The following is a 26,414-nucleotide window of genomic DNA, read 5'->3' as shown; positions in this document are numbered from 1 at the left end:
CCAATGAGACAGTTGCATCCTGGCGACTGGAATCTCTCTGCACAGCTGCATCTGGTGCTGCTTTCACAGACAAGTAGCCGAATAACGCCTCCAGTGTCCAAACACGAGGATGTTCATGCTGTAAAGGCGGCAGAAGAACTTTCTGGAAGAAGCCAGCTGATTCACGTCCGACAATCCAACCAGCCAGACTATTTACAACAATGGAAGTGGAAATTTACCCGGAGTCCTGGCATCAGTATTAATTCCTCAACCAGAGTCACTGAGCAGATCATCCAGTCATGAACTGGGCTTCTGACTGTGGGGTCTTGCTGTGCGAATTCTAGTACGAATCTCGCGTCCCGAGGCCACCGCTTCCCCATTGAATGGGAGGTATGAGATCTTACTGGGGTTGAACAATTTTTGGAGGAACGTAACTTCGTGGAAAAAAATGCAATGTCAGAAGTAGGATTCTAACCCACGCCTCCAGAGGAGACTGCGTCCTGAACGCCGCGCCTTCGACCGCTCGGCCACCCTGACGAGCTGCAGAAACTGTTATGCTCGGTGCACAAATAGACATATTCAGCCCATCGAGTCTGCACCGATCCACTTAAGACCTCAATTCCATCCTATCACCCTGACCCCGCAACCCAATAATCCTTCCTACCTTTTTGGACACTAAGGGCAATTACGCATGACCAATTCCCCTAGCCAGCTCGTCTTTATGCTGTGGGAGGAAACCGGAGCACCCGGGGTGAAATTCACGCAGACATGGGGAGAACGTGCAGACTCCGCACAGACAGTGACCCAAGCCGGGAATCGAACCTGGAACCCTGGAGCTGTGAAACAACTGTGCTACCTTGCTGCCCAAATTTTCGAAATAAGTTTTTTCTGCGACGGCCGGGAATCGAACCTAGATCAACTGCTTGGAAGGCAGTTATGCTCACCACTAGACCACCATCGCTCACCTAAGGACGTTAAATTCGATCTTCATTGTCATTTCATTTTTAATCAGTTGTGCTTTTCCTATTTTTGAACACCAGCCAGAGTCCTCTATCTGAGTGCCGTCCTTCTCCAAGCCGCTGGGGGTTAAGGAGCTTCGCATTGCTGCATTGATCAGTTTGCTGCAATTAACAAAGACCGAACTCCCGCCGACCTGTTCCTCACACGAAGGTATTGAGAGTCTAAAATCTGAGCGGCGTGAAGGATCCAATTATACAGTTGCATGCTTGCGACTCGAATCTCTCTCCACAGCTGCATCTGGTGCTGCTTTCACAGACAAGTAGCCGAATAACGCCTCCAGTGTCCAAACACGAGGAAGTTCATGCTGTCAAGGCGGCAGAAGAACTTTCTGGGAGAAGCCAACGGATTCACCTGCGCCAATCCAAGCAGCCAGACTATTTCCAACAAGGGAAGTGAAAATTTACCAGGAGACCTGTGATCATTATTAATTCCTCAACCAGAGTCACTGAGCAGATCATCCCGTCATGAACTTGGCTTCTGCCTGCGCGGTCTTGCTGTGCGTATTTAAGCAAGAATCTCACGTCCTGAGGCCACCGCTTCCCCATTGAATCGGAGGTATTGGATTATCCTCGGGTTCAACACTTCGCTGGAGAAATGGATCCTCGCGGATGAAAGTTGAATGTCTGAAGTGAGATTCGAACACACGTCTCCAGAGGAGAAATCAGTAACAGCGTGATTAATGTTCCCAGAGAGTGAAACTTCCGTCACGAACTTCATTCTATGAAGGTGATTCCAGTCACTCCCCACTTTCCCATCAGAATAACGTCACAGAATCAATCACATCACCTTCACAGAACAACCATTCAGCACGAAAATAAATTATCTGAACTATGCTGACCAGTATTAGTGTGTTCAAAAGTGTGTTCCTGTTGAAAGAAAAAATAAGGAAGTGAATAGTTGTGTGGCTACCGCAAGGCAGTAATGTTGTAGCTCCTGGTTTAAGGAGCAGAGTGCGCAGTGGAAGCGTGCTGGGCCATTAGCCCGAGGTAGAGGAATCGAGGCTATTCTCTGCTATTTACATTCTCCCTCACACCAAAAGTTAACAGAACGCAGATTCATGTTTGCTTTGCAGCAAATACCTATCAGAAACTTTTTGCAGTCTCATCCTGACATTAGTCCCAGGAATGAAGGAGGCAGCATGGCACATTACAACATTGTAAAGCTCACACATAGGGAACCACAGAGAAAATTCTTTAAAGTCTCAGACGGTCTGACAGCATCTGAAGGGAGAGAAAAGAGCTAACGTTTCGAGTCCAGGTGACCCTTTGTCAAAGCTGGACGGAAACGTTATCGAGCAGTACCCCACAGAGGGGCAATATAGATATAGAACGATATCCAGTAATAACTCACAGGGGGCCAACAAGGAAATAAAGCTTTATCGAGCAATGAATCACAATAGAAACAGATTTCCCATTTTCCCTCTCGGACGGATGTGAACAATCCAACCTGCCAGACTACTTACAAGAAATGAAGACGAATTTGTCCCGGAGTCCTGGGATCAATATTCATTCCTCAACCAGTTTACTAAAGCAGGTTATAGAGTCATTAACTGCGCTTTTGCCTGTGGAGTCTTGCTGTGCGTATTTAAGCGGGATCTGATGCCCTGAGACCAATGTTTTTCCACTGAAAGGAAGCTATTGGATCTTCCTGGAAAAATTTAACCTCGTGGAGGAAAAGTCAAAATCAGGGGTGTGAGTGGAACCCACGCCTCCAGAAGAGACTGCGACCTGAACGTAGCTCCTTAGCCGCTCGGCCATCCTGATGCGCTCGCGTCAAATTTAAGATCCGTGCACAAATCGACTTAAATTCTATCTTCATCGTCATTTCCTTTCAAACAAGATATGCTTTTCCTAATTTTGAACCCCAGGCAGTCCTGTATCTGAGTGCCATCGTTGTCCAAACTGCTGGGGGTTAAGGAGCTTCTCATTGCTGCATTCATCAGTTTGCTCCAATCAACAAGGACCAAAGTCCCGCTCAACCTGTTCCTCGCACGACGGTATTGAATGTCTAAGATCTGAGAGACGTGAAGTATCCAATTGGAGAGTTGCATTCTGGCGACTGCAATATCTCTCCACAGCTGCTCCCTGTGCTGGTTTCAGAGACATGGAGCCGAACAACCCCTCCAGTGTCCAAACAGGTGAACGGTCACCCAGGAGAGGCGCCAGAAGAGTGTTCTGGGAGAAGTCAACTTAGTCACATCGACTGCAGTGTGGGTAGCTGAAGAACAGGTGTCAAAGACCGGATCAGACTGAAAGTAAAACTTTGATACCAATAAAGAAAATCGCAGATGTGCTGCTGACCAATAGCAACTTGTTTCCGTTTGGTGTGAGTGAGAATATAAATAGCAGAGGATGGTTTCGATCCATCGACCTTTGGGTTATGGGCCCAGCACGCTTCCGCTGCGCCACTCTGCTCGTGGTTGACGCTTTTCGGCGTCGGTCTTGAGGCAAAGTTTGAAGAAATCAGTAACAACGTGAACAACGTTCCCAAAGAGGTGAAACTTTCTTCCCGAACTTCATTCTATGAAGGTGATTCCAGTCACTCCCACTTTCCCATCAGAACAACGTCACAGAAGAAATCACATCACCTTCACAGAACAACCACTGAGCACGAAGGTAAATTAACTGAAATATGCTGACCAGAATCAGTGTGCGAAAAAGTGTGTTCTTGTTGAATATAATAAATGAGGAAGTGAATAGTTGTGTGGCTACCGCAGGGCAGTAATGTTGTGTCTCCTGGTTTAAGGAGCAGAGTGCCGCAGCGGAAGCGTGCTGGGTTATTAGCCTGAGGTCGAGGATTCGAGGCTGTTCTCTGCTATTTACATTCTCCCTCACACCAAAAGTAAACATAACACACGTTCCTGTTTGCTTTGAAGCAAATACCTATCAGAATGTTTCTTGCAGTCTCATCCCGACATTAGTCCCATGAATGAAGAAGACATAAGAACATAAGAACTAGGAACAGGAGTAGGCTATCTGGCCCCTCGAGCCGGCTCCGCCATTTCATGAGATCATGGCTGATCTTTGTGGACTCAGCTCCACTCTCCGGCCCGTTCACCATATCCCCGAATCCCTTTATTCTTTAGAAAGGCATTAATCTTTTTCTTAAAAACGTTTAAAGAAGGAGCCTCAACTGCTTCACTGGGCAAGGAATTCCAGAGATTCACAACCCTTAGGGTGAAGAAGTTCCTCCTACACTCCGTCCTAAATCTACCTCCCCTTATTTTGAGGCTATGCCCCCTGATTCTGCTTTCCCCGACCAGTGGAAACAACCTGCCCACATCTATCCTATCTATTCCCTTCATAATTTTATATGTCTCAATAAGATCCCCCCCCCCGCATCCTTCTAAACTCCAATGAGTACAGTCCCAGTCTGCTCAACCTCGCGTCATAATCTAATCGCCTCAACTCTGGGATCAACCTAGTGAATCTCCTCTGCAGTCCCTCCAGTGCCAATATGTCCTTTCTCAGGTAAGGAGACCAAAACTGAACACAATACTCCAGATGCGGCCTCACCAACACCCTATACAATTGCAGCATAAACTCACTAGTCTTGAACTCCATCCCTCTAGCAATGAAAGACAAAACTCGATTCGCCTTCTTAATCACCTGTTGCACCTGCACACCAACTTTTTGCGACTCGTGCACCAGCACACCCAGGTCCCTCTGCACAGCAGCATGTTTTAACATCTTACCATTTAAATAATAATCCATTCTGCTGTTATTCCTCCCAAAATGGATAGCCTCAGACTTGGCAACATTGAACTCCATCTGCCAGACCCTATCCCATTCACCTAACGTATCCAAATCCTTCTACAGACTTCCGGTATCCTCTGCACTTTTTGCTTTACCACTCATCTTAGTGTCGTCTGCAGATTTTGACACATTGCACTTGGTCCCCAACTCCAAATAGTCTATGTAAATTGTGAATAACTGCGGGCCCAACGCTGATCCTTGAGGGACCCCACTAGTTACAGGTTGCCAACCAGAGAAACACCCCTTTGATCCCCACTCTCTGCTTTCTGTTAGTTAACCAATCCTCTACCCATGCTACCACTTTACCCTCAATGCCATGCATCTTTAGTTTATGCAGCAACCTTTTGTGCGGCACCTTGTCAAAAGCTTTCTGGAAATCCAGATATACCACATCCATTGGCTCCCCGTTATCTACTGCACTGGTAACGTCCTCAAAAAATTCTACCAAATTAGTCAGACACGAACTATCCTTTGCGAACCCATGCTGCGTCTGCCCAATGGGACAATTTCCCTCCAGGTGCCCCGCTATTTCATCCTTAATGATAGATTCCACCATTTTCCCTACAACCGAAGTTAAGCTTACCGGCCTATAATTACCCGCTTCCTGCCGACCTCCTTTTTTAACCAGTGGTGTCACGTTTGCTACTTTCCAATCCTCTGGGACCACCCCAGAGTCTAGTGAATTTTGGTAAATTAGCACTAGTGCGTTTACAATTTCCCTAGCCATCTCTTTTAACACTCAGGGATGGAGCCCATCAGGGCCAGGAGACTTGTCTACCTTTAGCCCCATTAGCTTGCCCAATACTGCCTCCTTAGTGATTACAATCATCTCAAAGGTCCTCACCAATCATATCTTTATTTCTATCAGTCACTGGCATGTTATTTGTGTCCTCCACTGTGAAGATTGACCCAAAAAACCTGTTCAGCTCCTCAGCCATTTCCCCGTCTCCTATTATTAAATCTCCCTTCTCGTCTTCCAAAGGACCAATATTTACCTAAGCCACTCTTTTTTGTCTTATATATTTGTAGAAGCTGTTACTATCTGCTTTTATGTTCTCAGCCAGTTTACTTTCATAGTCTACCTTACTCTTCTTTATGCCTTTTTTTAGTAGTTTTCTGTTGTCCCCTAAAGACTTCCCAGTCCTCTAGTCTCCCACTAATTTTTGACACTTTGTATGTTTTTCCTTCAATTTGATACTCTCCCTCACCTCCTTAGATATCCACGGTCGATTTATCCCCTTTCTACCGTCTTTCTTTTTTGTCGGTATGAACCTTTTCGAAACACTGTGAAAGATCGCTCGGAAGGTTCTCCACTGTTCCTCAACTGCTTCACCATGAAGTCTTTGCTCCCAGTCTACCTTAGCTAGTTCTTCTCTCATCCCATTGTAATCGCCTTTGTTTAAGCACAAAACACTAGTGTTTGATTTTACCTTGTCATCCTCCAACTGTATTTTAATTTCCACCATATTCTGGTCGCTCCTTCCAAGAGGATCCCGAACTATGAGATCATTAATCAATCCTGCCTCATTACACAGGACCAGATCTAGGACCGCTTGTTCCCTTGTAGGTTCTATTACATACTGTTCCAGGAAATTATCCCGGGCACATTCTATAAACTCCTCCTCAAGGCTGCCTTTACCAACCTGGTTAAACCAATCGATATGCAGATTAAAATCTCCCATGATAACCGCTGTACCATTTCTACATGCATCTGTTATTTCTTTGCTTATTGCCTTCCCTACCATCCTGTTACTATTTGGTGGCCTATAGACTACTCCTATCAGTGCCCTTTTCGCCTTACTATTCCTGATTTCCACCCAAATTGATTCAACCTTGTCCTCCATAGCACCAATATCATCTCTTACTATTGCCCGGACGCCATCCTTAAACAACAACGCTACACCACCGCCCTTACCGTCCATTCTATCCTTTCGTATAGTCTGAATCCCTTGAATATTTAACTCCCAGTCGTCACCATCTTTTAACCATGTTTCAGGAATGGCCACTAAATCATAGTCATTCACGATGATTGGCGCCATCAACTCATTTACCTTATTTCGTATACTCCGAGCATTCAGGTAAAGTACACTTATGCTGTTTCTTACGTCTTTGTTCTGAATCCTAACACCTTGATCAGTAACTTTTCGCAATTTATTTTTCCTCTTACCATTTCTCCCATGTTTCCTTGTCTTTGAACCCATATCTCTACATAATAACCTGTCACGTAACCTGCTGCCTTAATCTCCATTAACCATCATACTGTCCAGAGCTTTACATTTCCCTTCCCCCCCAACTTGCTAGTTGAAAGTCCTTGTGACCAACCTATTTATCCTATTCGCTAGAACACTGGTCCCAGAATGGTTCAGGTGAAGTCCGTCCCAACGGTACAGGTCCCTCCTGCCCTATTACTGATGCCAATGCCCCATGAAATGGAATCCCTCTTTACCGCACCACTCCTTCAGTGCGGGAAACTTCTCTAATTTTCTCAACCCTATGCCAATTGGCACGTGGCTCGGGTAGTAATCCAGAGATTATAACCCTGGAAGACCTGTTCTTTAATTTAGTCCCTCGTGTTTGATAATCCCCAAACAGGTGCTCTTTCCTAGTCTTACCTATGTTGTTAGTCCCCACGTGGACCACAACAACTGGACCCTCCCCCTCTCCAAAATCATTTCAAGCCGATCAGAGATGTCCCTCACCCTGGCATCGGGCAGGCAACATACCATGTGGGACTCTCGATCTGGCTTACAAAGGGTGACATCAATCCCCCTAATTATAGAATCCCCTACAACTACCACTTGTCTTTTTGCTCGCCACTCTTGAATGGCTTCCTGTACCACGGTGCAGTGGTCAGTCAACGCATCCTCCCTACAGCCCTCTTCCTCATCCACACAGGGAGTAAGTACCTCCTGCCTGTTGGACAAGGTCAAGGGCAGAGGCTCCTCAACTCCTAAACTCAGGATCCTCCTACATGACTCCCTTGCAGTCACACCACTCTGTCCCAGACCACTGTCCGAATTAACAGTACTTATTCTACCGGGTGTGACTGCATCCTGAAACAAAGCGTCCAGCATGAAACATTGCAACATTGTAAAGCTCACACAGAGGGAACCACGGAGAAAATGTTTTAAAGTCTCAGCAGGTCTGAAAGCATCTGCAGGGAGAGAAAAGAGCTAACGTTTCGAGTCCACGTGACAATTTGTCAAAGCTGCACGGGAAACGTTATCCAGTAGTACCCCATAGAGGGGCAATATTGATATATAACGATATCCAGTAATACCTCACAGTGGGGCAATAAGAAAATAAAGCTTATCGAGCAATAAATCACAATAGAAACCGAGTTCCCAACTTCCCCTCTCGGACGCATGTGAACAATCCAACCAGCCACACTATTTATAAGTTGAGAAGACGAATTTTACCCGGGGTCCTGAGATCAATATGAATTCCTCAACCAGAGTCACTGAAGCAGGTTATCGAGTCATTAACTGGGCTTTTGCCTGTGGGGTCTTGCTGTGCATATTTAAGCAGGAATCTCATGACCTCAGGCCAACGCTTTTCCAATGAAATTCCTGAGGTTGAAAATCTTGCTGGAGAAATTAAATCTCGTGGAGGAAAAGTCAATATCAGGAGTGGGATTCTAACCCACGTCTCCAAAAGCGACTGCGAGCTCAACGCAGCATTCTAGACCGCCTGGCCATCCTGATGCGTCGTCGTCAAAACTAAGCTCCGTGCACAAATCGACTTAAATTCAATCTTCATCGTCGTTTCATTTCAAACAAGACATACGTTTCCTCCTTTTGAACCCCAGCCAGAGTCCTGTATCTGAGTGCCATCCTTCCCCAAGCCGCTGGGGGTTAAGCAGCTTCTCATTGCTGCATTGATCAGTTGCTCCGATCAACAAGGACCGAATTCCGGCTCTATCCGTTCCTCACACGAAGGCACTGAGAGTCTATGATCGGAGCGACGTGAAGTATCCAACTGGAGAGTTGCATCCTGACGACTGGAATTTCTCTCCACAGCTGCTTCCGGTGCTGCTTGCACAGACAAGTCGCCGAGAGAAATCCTCCAGTGTCCAAACAGGTGAACGTTCATCCAGTAGAGGGAGAAGAGTGTTCTGGGAGAAGTCAACTTAGTCACCTCGCTGCACTGTGGGTCGCTGAAGAACAGGTATCAAGGAGCGGATCAGACTGAAAGCAAAACTTTGATACGAATAAAGAAAAAGGCAGATGTGTTGCTGACAAATAGCGACTTGTTTGCTTTTGGTGTGAATTAGAAAATAAATAGCAGAGAATGGTTTCGATCCATTGACCTCTGGGTTATGGGCCCAGCACGCTGCCGCTGCGCCACTCTGCTCGTGGTTGATCCTTTGCGGGGTCGGACTTGAGGTAAAGTTTGAAGAAATCAGTAGCAACGTGATCAATGTTCCCAGAGCGGTGAATCTGTCGCGCCGAACGTCATTCTATGAAGGTGATTGCAGTCATTCCCCACTTTCCCATCTGATCAACGTCACAGAAGAATTCACGTCACCTTCACAGAACAACCATTCAGCACGAAACTGAATTATCTGAACCATGCTGACCAGAATCAGTGAGCTCAAACGTGTATTCTTGTTGAAAGAAAAAATGAGGAAGTGAATAGTTGTGTGGCTGCCGCAGGGCAGTAATGACGTACCTCCTGGTTTAAGGAGCAGAGTGCGGTAGGGAAACCGTGCTGGGCCATTACCCTGAGGACGAGGAATCGAGGCTGTTCTCTTCTATTTACATTCTCCCTCGCACCAAAAGTAAACAGAACTCACGTTCCTGTTTGCTTTGCAGCAAATACCTATCAGAAATTTCTTGCAGTCTCATCCCGACATTAGTCCCAAGAATGAAGGAGACAGCATGACACAGTGCAACATTGTAAAGCTCACACATAGGGAACCACGGAGAAAATGTTTTAAAGTCTCAGCAGGCCTGGCAGCATCTGCAGGGAGAGAAAAGAGCTAACGTTTCTAGTCCACGTGACAATTTGTCAAAGCTGCACGGGAAACGTTATCCAGTAGTACTCCACAGAGGGGCAATATTGATATATAACGATATCCAGTAATACCTCACAGTGAGGCAATAAGGAAATAAGGTTTATCGAGCAATAAATCACAATAGAAACCGAGATCCCAACTTCCCCTCTCGGACGCATGTGAACAATCTAACCAGCCACACTATTTATAAGTTGAGAAGACGAATTTTACACGGGGTCCTGGGATCAATATGAATTCCTCAACCAGAGTCACTGAAGCAGATTATCGAGTCATTAACTGGGCTTTTGCCTGTGGGGTCTTGCTGTGCGTATTTAAGCAGCAATCCCATGACCTCAGGCCAACGCTTGTCCAATGATCTTCCTGAGGTTGAAAATCTGTCTGGAGAAATTAAATCTCGTGGAGGAAAAGTGAATATCAGGAGAGAGATTCTAACCCACGTCTCCAAAAGAGACAGCGAGCTGAACGCAGCATCTTAGACCGCCTGGCCATCCTGATGCGTCGTCGTCAAAACTAAGCTCCGTGCACAAATCGACTTAAATTCAATCTCCATCGTCGTTTCATTTCAAACAAGACATGCGTTTCCTCCTTTTGAACCCCAGCCAGAGTCCTGTATCCGAGTGCTCCAAATATGGCCTTACCAAAGTTTTGTACAGCTGCATCATCACCACACGGCTCTTAAATGCAACCCCTCTTTTAATGAACGCTAGCACACCATTGGCCTTCTCCACAGCTCTATCCACTTGAGTGGCAACTTTCAAACATCTATGAACATAGCCCCCAAGATCTCTCTGCTCCTCCACATTGCCAAGAACCCTACCGTTAACCCATTATTCCGCATTCATATTTGTCCTTCCAAAATGGACAACCTCACACTTTTCAGGATTAAACTCCATCTGCCACTTCTCAGCCCAGCTCTGCATCCTATCTATGTCTATTTGCAACCGACAATAGCCCTCCTCACTATCCACAGCTCCACCAATCTTCGTATCGTCTGCAAATTTACTGACCCACCCTTCAATTCCCTCATCCAAGTCATTATTGAAAATCACAAACAGCAGAGGACCCAGAACTGATCCCTGCGGTACGCCACTGGTAACTGGGATCCAGGCTGAATATTTGCTATCCATCACCACTCTCTGACTTCTATCGGTTAGCCAGTTCGTTATCTAACAGGCCAAATGTCCCACTATCCCATGCCTCCTTACTTTCTGCATAAGCCTACCATGGGGATCATTATCAAATGCCTTAGTAAAATCCATGTACACTACATCCACTTCTTTACCTTCATCCACATGCTTCATCACCTCCTCAAAGAATTCAATAAGACTTGGTGGCAAGACCTACCTGTCACAAATCCATGCTGACTATCCCTAATCAAGCAATGTCTTTCTAGATACTCAGAAATCCTATCGCTCAGTGCCCTTTCCATTACTTTGCCTACCACCGAAGTAAGACTAACTGGACTGTAATTTCCAGGGTTATCCCTATTCCCTTTTTTGAACAGGAGAACGACATTCGCCACTCCCCAATCCCCTGGTACCACCCCTGCTGACAGTAAGGACGAAAAGATCATTGCCAACGGCTCTGCAATTTCATCTCTTGCTTCCCATAGAATTCTTGTATATATTCCGTCAGGCCCGGAGGACTTGTCTATCCTCAACTTTTACAAAATGCCCAACACATCTTCCTTCCTAACAAGTATTTCCTCGAGCTTACTGTTTCACACTATCCTCTCCAACAATGTGGCCCCTCTCATTTGTAAATACTGAAGAAAAGAACTCGTTCAAGTCATCTCCTATCTCTTCAGACTCAATACACAATCTCCCGCTACTGTCCTTGATCGGACCTACCCTCGCTCTAGTCATTCTCATATTTCTCACACATGTGTAAAAGGCCTTGGGATTTACCTGGATCCTACCCGCCAAAGATTTTCCTTGCCCTCTCTTAGCTCTCCGAATCCCTTTCTTCAGTTCCCTCCTGGTTATCTTGTATCCCTCCAGCGCCCTGACTGAAACTTGTTTCCTCAGCCTTACAGATGTCTCCTTCTTCCTCTTAACAAGACATTCAACCTCTCTTGTCAACCATGGTTCCCTCACTCGACCATCTCTTCCCTGCCTGACAGGGACATACATATCAAGGACACGTAGTACCTATTCCTTGAACAAGTTTCACATTTCACTTGTGTCCTTCCCTGCCAGCCTATGTTCCCAACTTATGCACTTCAATGCTTGCCTGACAACATCGTATTTACCCTTCCCCCCAATTGTAAACCTTGCCCTGTTGCACGCACCTATCCCTCTCCATTACTAAAGTGAAAGTCACAGAATTGTGGTCACTATCTCCAAAATGCTCCCCCACTAACAAATCTATCGCTTGCCTTGGTTCATTACCAAGTACCAAATCCAATATGGCCTCCCCACTGGTCGGACAATCTACATACTGTGTTGGAAAAGCTTCCTGGACACACTGCACAAACACCACCCCATCCAAACTATTTGATTACTCATGGACAAAGACGAGAGTGGTCCTAAAGAAAGAGTGCTAAATTGGGGAAAGGCCACGTATACTGCGAGAGGACACCTCAGAGGGCAGTGAGGCTATATGGGTAGAGATCAGGAATAAGAAGCGTGCAGTCACAATGTTGGGGGTATACTACAGGCCTCCCAACAGCCAGCGGGAGATAGAGGAGCAGATAGGTAGACAGATTTTGGAAAAGAGTAAAAACAACAGGGTTGTGGTGATGGGAGACTTCAACTTCCCCAATATTGACTGGGACTCACTTAGCGCCAGGGGCTTAGACGGGGCGGAGTTTGTAAGGAGCATCCAGGAGGGCTTCTTAAAACAATATGTAAACAGTCCAACTAGGGAAGGGGCAGTACTGGACCTGGTATTGGGGAATGAGCCCGGCCAGGTGGTAGATGTTTCAGTAGGGGAGCATTTCGGTAACAGTGACCACAATTCAGTCAGTTTTAAAGTACTGGTGGACAAGGATAAGAGTGGTCCGAGGATGAATGTGCTAAATTGGGGGAAGGCTAATTATGACAATATTAGGCGGGAACTGAAGAACATAGATTGGGGGCGGATGTTTGAGGGCAAATCAACATCTGACATGTGGGAGGCTTTCAAGTGTCAGTTGAAAGGAATACAGGACAGGCATGTTCCTGTGAGGAAGAAAGATAAATACGGCAATTTTCGGGAACCTTGGATGACGAGTGATATTGTAGGCCTCGTCAAAAAGAAAAAGGAGGCATTTGCCAGGGCTAAAAGGCTGGGAACAGACGAAGCCTGTGTGGCATATAAGGAAAGTAGGAAGGAACTTAAGTAAGGAGTCAGGAGGGCTAGAAGGGGTCATGAAAAGTCATTGGCAAATAGGGTTAAGGAAAATCCCAAGGCTTTTTACACGTACATAAAAAGCAAGAGGGTAGCCAGGGAAAGGGTTGGCCCACTGAAGGATAGGCAAGGGAATCTATGTGTGGAGCCAGAGGAAATGGGCGAGGTACTAAATGAATACTTTGCATCAGTATTCACCAAAGAGAAGGAATTGGTAGATGTTGAGTCTGGAGAAGGGGGTGTAGATAGCCTGGGTCACATTGTCATCCAAAAAGACGAGGTGTTGGGTGTCTTAAAAAATATTAAGGTAGATAAGTCCCCAGGGCCTGATGGGATCTACCCCAGAATACTGAAGGAGGCTGGAGAGGAAATTGCTGAGGCCTTGACAGAGATCTTTGGATCCTCGCTGTCTTCAGGGGATGTCCCGGAGGACTGGAGAATAGCCAATGTTGTTCCTCTGTTTAAGAAGGGTAGCAAGGATAATCCCGGGAACTACAGGCCGGTGAGCCTTACTTCAGTGGTAGGGAAATTACTGGAGAGAATTCTTCGAGACAGGATCTACTCCCATTTGGAAGCAAATGGACGTATTAGTGTGAGGCAGCACGGTTTTGTGAAGGGGAGGTCGTGTCTCACTAACTTGATAGAGTTTTTCGAGGAGGTCACTAAGATGATTGATGCAGGTAGGGCAGTAGATGTTGTCTATATGGACTTCAGTAAGGCCTTTGACAAGGTCCCTCATGGTAGACTAGTACAAAAGGTGAAGTCACACGGGATCAGGTGTGAACTGGCAAGGTGGATACAGAACTGGCTAGGCCATAGAAGGCAGAGGGTAGCAATGGAGGGATGCTTTTCTAATTGGAGGGCTGTGACCAGTGGTGTTCCACAGGGATCAGTGCTGGGACCTTTGCTCTTTGTAGTATATATAAATGATTTGGAGGAAAATGTAACTGGTCTGATTAGTAAGTTTGCAGACGACACAAAGGTTGGTGGAATTGCGGATAGCGATGAGGACTGTCTGAGGATACAGCAGGATTTAGATTGTCTGGAGACTTGGGCGGAGAGATGGCAGATGGAGTTTAATCCGGACAAATGTGAGGTAATGCATTTTGGAAGGGCTAATGCAGGTAGGGAATATACAGTGAATGGTAGAACACTCAAGAGTATTGAAAGTCAAAGAGATCTAGGAGTACAGGTCCACAGGTCATTGAAAGGGGCAACACAGGTGGAGAAGGTAGTCAAGAAGGCATACGGCATGCTTGCCTTCATTGGCCGGGGCATTGAGTATAAGAATTGGCAAGTCATGTTGCAGCTGTATAGAACCTTAGTTAGGCCACACTTGGAGTATAGTGTTCAATTCTGGCCGCCACACTACCAGAAGGATGTGGAGGCTTTAGAGAGGGTGCAGAAGAGATTTACCAGAATGTTGCCTGGTATTGAGGGCATAAGCTATGAGGAGTGATTGAATAAACTCGGTTTGTTCTCACTGGAACGAAGGAGGTTGAGGGGCGACCTGATAGAGGTATACAAAATTATGAGGGGCATAGACAGAGTGGATAGTCAGAGGCTTTTCCCCAGGGTAGAGGGGTCAATTACTAGGGGGCATAGGTTTAAGGTGAGAGGGGCAAGGTTTAGAGTAGATGTACGAGGCAAGTTTTTTACGCAGAGGGTAGTGGGTGCCTGGAACTCACTACCGGAGGAGGTAGTGGAAGCAGGGACGATAGGGACATTTAAGGGGCATCTTGACAAATATATGAATAGGATGGGAATAGAACGATACGGACCCAGGAAGTGTAGAAGATTGTAGTTTAGTCGGGCAGTATGGTCGGCACTGGCTTGGAGGGCCGAAGGGCCTGTTCCTGTGCTGTACATTTCTTTGTTCTTTGTTCTTTGTATAACAAAATTCGGAAGGAACTAGGGAATGTGGATTGGGAGCAGCTCTTTCAGGGTAAATCCACATTTGAAATGTGGGAGTATTTTAACGAAAGCTTGATTCGAGTGCAGGACAGACATGTCCCTGTGAAATTGAGGGATCGAAATGACAAGATTAGGGAACCATGGATGACGGGTGGAATTGTGAGACTTGCGAAGATGAAAAAGGAAGCATACATAAGATCTAGGCGACTTAAATCTGATGAAGCTTTGGAGGAATATCGGGAAAGTAGGACACATCTCAAACGCGCAATAAAGAGTTCTAAAAGGGGTCATGACATATCTTTGGCTAACAGGGTTAAGGAAAATCCCAAAGCCTTTTATTCGTAGAAAGGAGCAAGAGGGTAACTAGAGAATGGATTGGCCCACTCAAAGACAAAAGAAGGAATTTATGCGTGGAGTCAGAGGAAATGGGTGAGATTCTTAATGAGTACTTTGCATCGGTATTCACCAAAGAGAGAGACATGACGGATGTTGAGGCTAAGGATGGATGTTTAAATACTCTAGGTCAAGTCGGCATAAGGAAGGGGGAAGTTTGGGTATTCTAAAAGGCATTAAGGTGGACAAGTCCCCAGGTCCGGATGGGATCTATCCCAGGTTACTGAGGGAAGCGAGGGAAGAAATAGCTGGGGCCTTAACAGATAACGTTGCAGCATCCTTGAGCACTGGTGAGGTCCCGGAGGACTGGAGGTTTGCTAATGTTGTCCTTTTGTTTAAGCAGGGTAGCAGAGATAATCGTGGGAATTATAGACTTGTGAGCTTGACGTCAGTGGTAGGCAAACTGTGGAGAAGATACTGCGTGATAGGATCTATTCACATTTGGAAGAAAATAGACTTATCAGTGATAGGCAGCATGGTTTTGTGCAGGGAAGGTCATAACTTAGAAACCTAATAGAATTCTTTGAGGAAGTGACAACGTTAATTGATGAGGGAAGGGCTGTAGATGTCATATACATGGACTTCAGTAAGGCGTTTGATAAAGTTTCCCATGGCAGGTTGCTGGAAAAAGTGAAGTCGTATGGGGTTCAGGCTGTACTAGCTAGATGGATAAAGAACTGGCTGGGCAACAGGAGACAGAGAGTAGTGGTGGAAGGGAGTGTCTCAAAACGGAGAAAGGTGTCTAGTGGTGTTCCACAGGGATCCGTGCTCGGAGCACTGTTGTTTGTGATATACAGAAATGATCTGGACGAAGGAATAGGTGGTTTGATTAGCAAGTTTGCAGATGATAGTAAGATTGGTGGAGTTGCAGATACCGTGGAGGACTGTCAGAGAATACCGGGAAATATAAATAGATTGGAGAGTTGGGCAGAGAAATGGCAGGTGGAGTTCAATCCAGGCAAATGCGAGGTGATGCATTTTGGAAGATCTAATTCAAGAGCGGACTTTACGGTCAATGGAAGAGTCCTGGGGAAAATTGATGTACAGAGAGATCTGGGAGTTCAGGTCCATTGTACCCTGAAGGTGGCAACGCAGGTCGATCGAGTGGTCAAAAAAGCATACAGCATGCTTGCCTTCATCGGACGGGGTATTGAGTACAAGAGTCGGCAGGTCATGTTACAGTTGTCTAGAACTTTGGTCAGGCCACAGTTGGAATACTGCGTGCAGTTCTGGTCGCCACATTACCAGAAGGATGTGGATGATTTAGAGATGGTGCAGAGGAGGTTCACCAGGATGTTGCCTGGTATGGAGGGTGCTAGCTATGAAGGAAGGTTGAGTAGATTAGGATTGTTTTCATTGGAAAGATGGAGGTTGAAGGGGGACCTGATTGACGTCTACAAAATTATGAGAGGTATATACAGGGTGGATAGCAACAAGCTTTTTCCAAGAGTGGGGGTGTCAATTACAAGGGGTCACGATTTCAAGGTGAGAGGTGGAAAGTTTAAGGGAGGTGTGCGTGGAAAGTATTTTACGCAGAGGGTGGTGGGTGCCTGGAACGCTTTGCCAGCGGAGCTGGAAGAGGCGGGCACGATAGTGTCATTTAAGATGCATCTAGACAGATATATGAATGGGCGGGGAACAGAGGGAAGTAGATCCTTGGAAAATAGGCGACAGGTTTTGGTGAAGGATCTGGATCGGCGCAGGCTGGGAGGGCCGAAGGGCCTGTTCCTGTGCTGTAATTTTCTTTGCTCTTTGTTCTTTGTAAAGAGTTTCCACTCAATGTTTGGGAAGTTGAAGTCACCCATGACTACTACCCTGTGATTTCTGCACCTTTCCAAAATCTGTTTCCCAATCTGTTCCTCCACATCTCTGCTAATATTTGGGCCCACAGAAAACTCCCAACAAGGTGACCGCTCCTTTCGTATTTCTGACTTCAACCCATACTACCTCAGTAGGCAGATCCTCCTCGAATTGTCTGTCTGCAGCTGTTATACTATCTCTAATTAGCAATGCCACCCCCCCCCCCCCACACCACCACCTCTTTTACCACCCTCCCTAATCGTATTGAAACATCTATAACCAGGGACCTCCAACAACCATTTCTGCCCCTCTTCTATCCAAGTTTCTGTGATGGCCACCACATCGTAGTCCCACGTACCGATCCATGCCTTAAGTTCACCCACCTTATTCCTGATGCTTCTTGCGTTGAGGTATACACACTTCAACCCATCTCCGTGCCTGCAAGTACTCTCCTTTGTCAGTGTTACCTTCCCCACTGCCTCATTACACGCTTTGGCGTTCTGAATATCGGCTACCTTAGTTGCTGGACTACAAATCCGGTTCCCATCCCCCTGCCAAATTAGTTTATACCCTCCCGAAGATTACTAGAAAACCTCCCTCCCAGGATATTGGTGCCCCTCTGGTTCAGATGCAACCCATCCTGCTTGTACAGGTCCCACCTCCCCCAGAATGCACTCCAATTATCCAAATACCTGAAGCCCTCCCTCCTACACCATTCCTGCAGCCACGTGTTTAACTGCACTCTCTCCCTATTCCTAGCCTCGCTATCACGTGGCACCGGCAACAAACCAGAGATGACAACTCTGTCTGTTCTGGCTTTTAACTTCCAGCCTAACTCCGTTTATTACCTCCACACCCTTTTTCCTACCTACCTCGTTGATAGCAATGTGCACCACGACTTCTGGCTGCTCACTCTCCCCCTTAAGGATCCTGAAGACACGATACGAGACATCCCTGGCACAGGCACCCGGAAAGCAACATACCTTCTGGGAGTCTCGCTCGCGACCACAGAATCTCCTATCTATTCCCTTAACCATTGAATTTCCTATTACGATTACTTTTCTCTTCTCCCCCTTCCCTTCTGAGCCCCAGACCCAGACTCAGTGCCAGAGAGCTGGCCGCTAAGGCCTTCCCCCGGTAGGTCACCCCCCCCCCCCCCAACAGCATCCAAAACGGTATACTTGTTTTGAAGAGGAACGGCCACGAGGGATCCCTGCACTGTCTGCCTGTTTGTTTTCTTTCCCCTGACTGTAATCCAGCTACTCTTGTCCTGTACCTTGGGTGTGCTTACCTCCCTGTAACTATTCTCTATAACCCGCTCTGCCTCGCAGATGATCCGAAGTTCATCCAGCTCCAGCTCCAGTTCCCTAACACGGTCTCTGAGGAGCTGAAGTTGGGTGCACTTCCCTCAGGTACAGTCAGCGTGGACACCGTATCCCTCACCACCCACATCCTACAGGATGAGCATGTAACTGCCCTAGCCTCCAACCCTTCTTATCTTACAGAATATAGCTGCCCTGTGGATCAACTGGACTTCCGGCCTCTGACTCTGCTCCCAGTCAGCTGCACACTCTATAAACTCCTGGTTCCGTTCTCGCTCTTTGCTGAAATGAAATTAAAGGAGCACCTTACTAACTCCTCACCTAACTCCCTCAGTCACCAAACACTCACTGTAGCAGTCAAATGCACCAAATTCATCACTCAGAGGAAACAAAGTGTGCACTGTAGCTGGATCACTTTTATACCGTGAATCTCGCCTCTGGAGACTGGCCTAATCCAATTAGCTAATTAATAAGCTCCAGCTGCAAGTACCTACAAATAGAACCTTTGTTTGAAGCTTGATGAAAATTCACCTTCTCAACCAAACAGGAACTGTTAAGTTAATTAACTAAATAAAAGAAAGACTAGACTTTAGATCAAAATTAACCCTTATACACCCTCAGTCACGAAACTCTCACTATAGCACGCAAATGCACCAAATTCAGAACTCAGTGAAGAACGCCTCCAGTGGACAAACAGGAGGAACTTCATTCAGTGGAGGCAGCAGAGGAGGATTCTGGAAGAGGTCAACTGAGTCACCTCGACTGTACTGTGGGCAACCGAAGAACAGGTGTCAAGGAGCGGTTAAGCGCCAAACACGTCCCTCCCTACTTTTCCTCAAAACTGCTCCCGCGTTCAGTCAATGGCACCATATCGATCGCACAGATGTTAAAAAGTGCTTTGCAGAGTTCGTCCGGGATTGGAACCCGGGACCTCTGGTATTTTATGGCAGCAGAATTGCCTACGTGAGAATCGCCAAAGCGAGAATCATACACTTAGACAAACGAGCCACCTTCTGATCAACGTCCAGCTGAAACAATCTTACCATTACTTCCCAACCGAAGCTTATTTTATTAACTCAATGGGCTTCTTAATTCCTGTTGAATTTGGTTTGGTTGTTAAAGTAAAATCCAAATAAACTATTTTTTGTCCCTTGCTTATCTTATCGGGATCATTGGGTCAATTTGGTTATTTCTGGTTTGTTGGCCTCCACTGCGAACAGAACAATAGACATCCGGGACCAGTCTTTATAAATAGGAGAGTCGAGCACATTCTTCATAATGCAGATTCTTCATAAAATCCTGAAAGAGAATTGGAAAATGTTGGATTACTCGGCTGGTCTGGCAACATCTGTGGAGAGAGAAAGAGAGTTACAGTTCCGAGTCAAGTATGACCCTGCTTCTCATACTCTGTTTCCCTCTCTACAGATGCTGCCAGGCCTGCTGGGATTTTCCAGCATTTTCTGTTTTTATCACGGGACTACCGCCAGCTCTCGGCGACCAACGTGGATACGGTGGGCGGAATGGATTTCGCCTGATCTGTAACTATTCAATGATTCTCTAAACGAGAGTGTAAGATCTGATCAAAGTGAAGTATCCAATTGGAGAGTTGCATCCTGGAGATTGGAATCTGTCTCCACAGCTGCTTCCGGTGCTGCTTTCACAGACAAGTAGCCGAAGAACCCCTCCAGTGGACAAACATGAGGAAATTCATCCAGTGGAAGCGGCAGAGGAGGATTCTGGAAGAGGTCAACTGGGTCACCTCGACTGTACTGTTGGCAGCCGAAGAACTGGCGTGAAGAAGTGGTTAAGCTCTAAACATGACCCTCGCTCCCTCCCTCCCTTTCCTCCAAACTACTCCCGATTTCAGTCAATGGCACCATATCGATCGTACAGATTTTAAAAAGTTATTTGCACAGTCCGCAATCTGAACCCGGGATCTCTCTCATTTTATGGCAGCAGAAGATCCTAAGCGAGAATCATCCCACTAGACCAACGAGCCAGCCGGTGGTCAGCGTGCCGCTGACACCATTTTACCATTACCTCCCAAGCAAAATTTATTTTATTAACTCAATGGGCTTTTTAATTCCTGTTCAATTTGGTTTGGTTGTTAAAGTAAAATCGAAAGAAACTCTTTTTTGTCCCTTGCTTTTCTTATCGGGGTCATTGGGTCAATTTGGTTCTTTCTGGTTTGTTGTCCTCCGCTGCGAACAGAACAATAGACATCCGGGGCCAATCTTTATAAATAGAAGCGTCGAGCACAAGGGCAATGCCGCTATGGAGATTCTTCATAAAATCCTGAAAGAGAAATATAAAATGTTGGATAACTCGGCTGGTCTGGCAACACCTGTGGAGAGAGAAAGTTACAGTTCCGAGTCCAGTATGACACTGCCTCCCATTCTCGGTTTCCCTCTCAGTCAAAGTCTGGTACTGTATGTGAGGGTGGGATTCAGTCTCTATCAGACATTGGTACTGAATGTCAGTGTGGAAATCTTTCTGTATTTATCAATCACAATTCTTGTTTGGGAAACGTGAGATGAATACGTAACATCCGCATGGCTGTAAGAGATAGAGAAAGTCACACAGAAAGAGACTATCAGGATACACACAGTGACACACAGAAAAGGTTCAGTGCAAACCAGCAAGATACTGAGATGGAGAAATTGGGTATTTAGGAAAATGTGTTTTCTGCTGCACACAGAGAGGCCCTGTTTGTAAATGTATATCCTGCTGTGTAACCGTACTCTCTGATGTGTAACTGAGCTCTCAGCCGTGTAACTGAGCTCTCTGCTGTGTGACTGTTCTCTCTGTCGTGGAACAATGACTCTGCCGGTGACAGAACTGCACTGCACTGCACTAATTGGAGGGCTGTGACCAGTGGTGTTCCACAGGGATCAGTGCTGGGACCTTTGCTCTTTGTAGTATATATAAATGATTTGGAGGAAAATGTAACTGGTCTGTTGAGTAAGGTTGCAGACGACACAAAGGTTGGTGGAATTGCGGATAGCGATGAGGACTGTCAGAGGATACAGCAGGATTTAGATTGTTTGGAGACTTGGGCGGAGAGATTGCAGATGGAGTGTAATCCGGACAAATGTGAGGTAATGCATTTTGGAAGGTCTAATGCAGGTAGGGAATATACAGTGAATGGTAGAACCCTCAAGAGTATTGAAAGTCAAAGAGATCTAGGAGTACAGGTCTACAGGTCATTGAAAGGGGCAACACAGGTGGAGAAGGTAGTCAAGAAGGCATACGGCATGCTTGCCTTCATTGGCCGGGGCATTGAGTATAAGAATTGGCAAGTCATGTTGCAGCTGTATAGAACCTTAGTTAGGCCACACTTGGAGTATAGTGTTCAATTCTGGTCGCCACACTACCAGAAGGATGTGGAGGCTTTAGAGAGGGTGCAGAAGAGATTTACCAGAATGTTGCCTGGTATGGAGGGCATTAGCTATGAGGAGCGGTTGAATAAACTCGGTTTGTTCTCACTGGAACGAAGGTGGTTGAGGGGAGACCTGATAGAGGTCTATAAAATTATGAGGGGCACAGACAGAGTGGATAGTCAGAGGCTTTTCCCCAGGGTAGAGGGGTCAATTACTAGGTTTAAGGTGAGAGGGGCAACGTTTAGAGTAGATGCACGAGGCAAGTTTTTTACGCAGAGAGTAGTGGGTGCCTGGAACTCGCTACCAGAGGAGGTGGTGGAAGCAGGGACGATAGTGACATTTAAGGGGCATCTTGACAAATACATGAATAGGATGGGAATAGAGGGATACGGACCCAGGAAGTGTAGAAGGTTGTAGTTTAGTCGGGCAGCATGGTCGGCACAGGCTTGGAGGGCCGGTTCCTGTGCTGTACATTTCTTTGTTCTTTGGTTGTGTCAAATCATTCCCTGTTGTGTAAATGTGTTCCCGGTTGTGGAAATCGATCCGTCTGAAGCAGAACCTTTCTGCGCCATTACGGAGACGAAATTTCAATTCCAGATTTATTCAATCTTGTCACCAAGGGTTAGTTCACACCCCTGGATTCCCAGTCAAGCGACATAATATATTGAAGACAGTTAATTCAGCATGAATATTTGAAGATACTAATATGGAAGCGCCCAACGTGGGGCTCGAACCCACGATCCTGAAATTAAAAGTACCATGCTCTACCGACTGAGCTAGCGGGGATGGTGCTGCCCTGTTGATTAAACCTCTTCTTGCAGAGTAGCGGCGGTGCTCATTCGGAGGGTCAGTGTTGACTCGTTGGGTCGAATGGCCTCCTTCTGCGCTGGAGATTTTACGATTGGATGATACAAGGAGGTTGATGCGGTGGAGTCCTTCTGCCATACTGCCCACTCCTGACACCATGTAAAAATGCTGGTCTCTCAATGACTGGCGACCAAGGTCTTGTAATAAAAAATAATTAAATTAATAATTGAGCAGCCCCTCCTAGATTGTGCTCTGGCCGCGATCCGGGGAGAACTGCTCGAATCCAGACACGTGATCATGTTAGTTGCGTCATCAGGTCATCACGTGACTATTCGGCCTGCACAGGTCTCCTTCTGTGCCGTAATTTCTAGATTCCATCATTTTAATTTTCTCCCAGACTGGGAAGTGTGGTCCTGTTCCATTTGAATTTCTAATATATTTCCAACGTAACTGATGTTGTTACACAAACTATTTAATCAGTGGAATTGTGCGTTTAGGGAGTTGAGATTTTCGAGTCTCTCAAGGCTTCTCTCCAAATCCAATGGCCATTTTCCACGAAGTTTCAACCCCACCTCACATAAACACTATTAGAACATAGAAAAATACAGCACAGAACAGGCCCTTCGGCCCACGATGTTGTGCCGAACCTTTTTCCTAGATTAATCATAGATTATCATTGAATTTACAGTGCAGAAGGAGGCCATTCGGCCCACCGTGTCTGCACCGGCCGACTATTGGTCGCTCGAATGGAATAACTTCCTGGAGTGATTCCAGGCTGGTTTTAGAATGTATTCCATCGACCAAATAACTAATGAATGACGCAATAAACGCAGCTGCGATGGCCGAGTGGTTAAGGCGTTGGACTTGAAATCCAATGGGGTTCGAATCCTGCTCGCAGCGACTGTGATTCGAAATGTTTGTTCTACTCCCCGCACAAGCCGCTGACTCGAAAATTAATACGTTTTCCGATTGTTTGTAAATAAGCGGTTTCAACGTTAATCAAGTTCAGTCAGATATTTAACATTTTCGGGGGGGGGGGGGGACACTGAACGAAATATTCAGATGAATAAGGAACTCACACCCAAAACAGCAATCAGGAAATAATAAGGGAACGGAAAATCAGGGAACCAAGAGGTGAAGTAATCAGTGGGAAGCGTAGCTGCTTCGGAATACAAAAAAGCATGAAAAGACAAAACTCAGGAGAGGTTACGATAGTCCCCATCCCACAAAATATGACACAGTGTATGGAAAGGCTCAGTAAACCAAGGTCCACCACACTAAGAAAACAAAAAGGGACGGTCAATAGAGAATTAAAGGTGCTATATTTAAATGTGCGCAGTGTACGGAACAAGGTAGATGAGCTTGTGGCCCAGATTGTGACTGGCAGGTATGATGTGGTAGGCATCACAGAGACATGGTTGCAGGGGGTTCAGGACTGGCATTTAAACATCCAGGGATTCACAACCTATCGAAAAGACAGAGAGGTGGGCAGAGGGGGCGGGGTTGCCTTCTTAATTAGGGATGAAATTAAATCAATAGCACTAAATGACATAATGTGGAGTCTGTGTGGGTAGAGTTGAGGAACCACAAAGGCAAAAAAACCATAATGGGATTATGTCCAGGCCTCCTAACAGTGGTCAGGACCGGGTGCACAAAATGCACCACGAAATAGAAAGTGCATGTCAGAAAGGCAAGGTCACAGTGATCATGGGGGACTTCAATATGCAGGTGGACTGGGTAAATAATGCTGCCAGTGGACCCAAGGAAAGGGAATTCATTGAATGTTTACAGGAGGGCTTTTTGGAACAGCTTGTGATGGAGCCCACGAGGGAACAGGCCATTCTGGACTTAGTGTTATGTGATGAGCCAGACTTGATTAAAGATCTTAAAGTAAGGGAGCACTTAGGAGGCAGTGATCATAATATGGTAGAATTCAATCTCCAATTTGAAAGAAAGAAGGTAGAATCAGATGTAAAGGTGTTACAGTTAAAAAAAGGTAACTACAGGGGCATGAGGGAGGAACTGACGAAAATCGACTGGGAGCAGAGCCTAGTGGGAAAGACAGTAGAACAGCAATGGCAGGAGTTTCTGGGAGCAATTGAGGACACAGTGCAGAGGTTCATTCCAAAGAAAAGAAAGGTTATCAGAGAGGGGATTAGGCAGCCATGGCTGATAAAGGAAGTTAGGGAATGCATCAAAGCAAAAGAGAAAGCCTATAAATGTGGCAAAGAGTAGTGGGAAGTCAGAAGATTGGGAAGGCTAAAAAAACAAACAGAGGATAACAAAGAGAGAAATAAGGAAAGAGAGGATCTAATATGAAGGTAGGCTAGCCAGTAACATTAGGAATGGTAGTGAAAGTTTCTTTAAATACGTTAAAAACAAACGGGAGGCAAAAGTTGACATTGGGCCGCTCCAAAATGACGCTTGTAATTTTGTGATGGGGGACAAGGAAATAGCTGAGCAACTAAATAAGTACTTTGCGTCAGTCTTCACAGTAGAAGACATGAGTAATATCCCACCAATTCCGGAGAGTCAGGGGGCAGAGTTGAATATGGTAGCCATCACAAAGGAGAAAGTGCTAGAGAAACTAAGAGGTCTAAAAATTGATAAATCTCCGGGCCCAGATGGACTACATCCTAGAGTTCTAAAGGAGACAGCTGAAGAAATAGTGGAGGCGTTAATTATGATCTTTCAAAAGTCACTGGAGTCCGGGAATGTCCCAGAGGATTGGAAAATCGCTGTTGTAACCCCCCTGTTCAAGAAGGGAACAAGGAAAAAGATGGAAACTTATAGGCCAATTAGCCTAACCTCGGTTGTTGGCAAGATTCTAGAATCCATTGTTAAGGATGAGATTTCTAAATTCTTGGAAGTGCAGGGTCAGATTAGGACAAGTCAGCATGGATTTAGTAAGGGGAGGTCGTGCCTGACAAACCTGTTAGAGTTCTTTGAAGAGATAATAAATAGGTTAGACCAAGGAGAGCCAATGGATGTTATCTATCTTGACTTCCAAAAGGCCTTTGATAAGGTGCCTCACGGGAGGCTGCTGAGTAAAATAAGGGCCCATGGTATTCGAGGCAAGGTACTAACATGGATTGACGATTGGCTGTCAGGCAGAAGGCAGAGAGTTGGGATAAAAGGTTATTTTTCGGAATGGCAACCGGTGACGAGTGGTGTCCCACAGGGTTCAGTGTTGGGGCCACAGCTGTTCTCTTTATATATTAACGATCTAGATGACGGGACTGGGGGCATTCTGGCTAAGTTTGCCGGTGATACAAAGATAGGTGGAGGGGCAGGTAGTATGGAGGAGGTGGGGAGGCTGCAGAAAGATTTCGACAGTTTAGGAGAGTGGTCCAAGAAATGGCTGATGAAATTCAACGTGGGCAAGTGCGAGGTCTTGCACTTTGGAAAAAACAATAGAGGCATGGACTATTTTCTAATACTGGCATTGGAGCGGGTCCAGCGGATATTCAAACGGATGATCCCAGGAATGGTAGGCCGAACATACGATGAACGTCTGAGGACCCTGGGATTACATTCATTGGAGTTTAGGAGGTTGAGGGGAGATCTAATAGAAACTTACAAGATAATGAATGGCTTAGATAGGGTGGATGTAGGGAAGTAGTTTCCATTAGCAGGGGAGACTAGGACCCGGGGGCACAGCCTTAGAATAAAAGGGAGTCACTTTAGAACAGAGATG

The 26,414-nt window shown here is 46.1% G+C and overlaps 3 non-coding genes across 3 annotated transcripts; 1 reads left to right on the top strand and 2 right to left on the bottom strand.

Annotated features, from left to right (window-relative positions):
- Positions 1-433: 433 nt before the first annotated feature.
- On the bottom strand, positions 434-516 carry trnal-cag (transfer RNA leucine (anticodon CAG)). Its single transcript has one exon. It is a non-coding gene; the product is annotated as a tRNA-Leu (tRNA).
- An 8,519-nt stretch (positions 517-9,035) lies between these two features.
- Positions 9,036-9,107, bottom strand: trnam-cau (transfer RNA methionine (anticodon CAU)). The gene has a single exon. It is a non-coding gene; the product is annotated as a tRNA-Met (tRNA).
- A 14,442-nt stretch (positions 9,108-23,549) lies between these two features.
- On the top strand, positions 23,550-23,617 carry trnas-uga (transfer RNA serine (anticodon UGA)). The gene has a single exon. It is a non-coding gene; the product is annotated as a tRNA-Ser (tRNA).
- The last annotated feature ends 2,797 nt before the right edge of the window (positions 23,618-26,414 follow it).

This window comes from Scyliorhinus torazame, chromosome 24 (genome assembly GCF_047496885.1).
Source record: "Scyliorhinus torazame isolate Kashiwa2021f chromosome 24, sScyTor2.1, whole genome shotgun sequence".
In the NCBI taxonomy this organism is placed as follows: domain Eukaryota; kingdom Metazoa; phylum Chordata; class Chondrichthyes; order Carcharhiniformes; family Scyliorhinidae; genus Scyliorhinus; species Scyliorhinus torazame.
This window is presented reverse-complemented; position numbering and strand designations above follow the sequence as displayed.